The sequence below is a fragment of the Octopus bimaculoides genome, chromosome 2 (genome assembly GCF_001194135.2).
Source record: "Octopus bimaculoides isolate UCB-OBI-ISO-001 chromosome 2, ASM119413v2, whole genome shotgun sequence".
NCBI lineage: Eukaryota > Metazoa > Mollusca > Cephalopoda > Octopoda > Octopodidae > Octopus > Octopus bimaculoides.
The window spans coordinates 97,275,667-97,276,838 of record NC_068982.1 but is presented as its reverse complement, the minus strand read 5'-3'; positions in this window follow the sequence as shown (position 1 = coordinate 97,276,838).

The following is a 1,172-nucleotide window of genomic DNA, read 5'->3' as shown; positions in this document are numbered from 1 at the left end:
TTTATAACTTCATTCCTTGCTCGCCTTCACCTTCATCTTCTTTTCCTCTTGATCAGCCTCATCTTATTTCTTTCATCCCTCTTTCTTGCTTTCCTTTTCTTTTTGTGAAAAATGACGTTCGAATGTAAAATGGGCTCTCTTAATACATGTGAGTGAAAGGTATCCCGATTCATTTTATTTTGGGAGAGTAATAACCGATCGTGTATCGTAAGAGATCTGTTCAATCAATACCCAATTATTCTGTTGTCCCACTTATATCTGCAGCTTCTATAACACTGTATAACAAGTTAACATCTGAATCAAAAGCTCAGCGATGCGGGCCAGGAATAATGTATTGCATTTCAATTGTTCCAATATTTCTCCAGTTTAAAAAAACGATTTCGGCAAATGTTGTTCTATCCCCTACGAGCCAAATCATATTGAGGTCTACGTATAAATCAAACCATTAAATATCAGGGACTTGATCAGTTCGTAAAGAGGGAAAACATTCTCAACTTCCTCTATAGTCTTACTATACTTCCCTTGCACTGACGTTAGATTGAGGAAACAATCAAGGTAAACTTTTAGATCTTTCCCACACCGAAGAAATACCCTAGTTTTCAAAAAATATTCAAACACGTGTGGTTCCCCTCGTGGCCGTAGCTACTACATGGTAAATAATCATCTCATCAAGATATTTAGCGTGATTAGAACTTTGAATGGATCTTTTTTAAAACGGGGGCCACATTTTTCATTAATGTTTTACGTAGTGTTTTTGGTACCGAAAGACTTTCAAACTTCGTATACTTATCTATTTTGTGTTATAGAATAGAAAAATATTTTTGTATTCGAATTTATTTCATGTAAAAAATTGTCTTATTTCGATAATTTCAACCAATCACTGACGTCCATTCAGCCGATATACATTAAGTGCCGGCTACATAAACAAACGATTCTTCGTTTTATTTGCTTTTTTCATTTTAAATTTGCTTTAACCCTAACCCTAACCCCAACCCTAACCTTAGGGTTAGGGTTAGGGTTAGAGTTAGGGTTAGGGTTAGAGTTAGGGTTAGGGTTAGGATTAATTGTTTCAGAATCGTTTGTTTGTGTAGTCGGCACTTAATGTATATCGGCTGAATGGACGTCAGTGATTGGTTGAAATTACAGAAATACGACAACTTTAACATGGAATA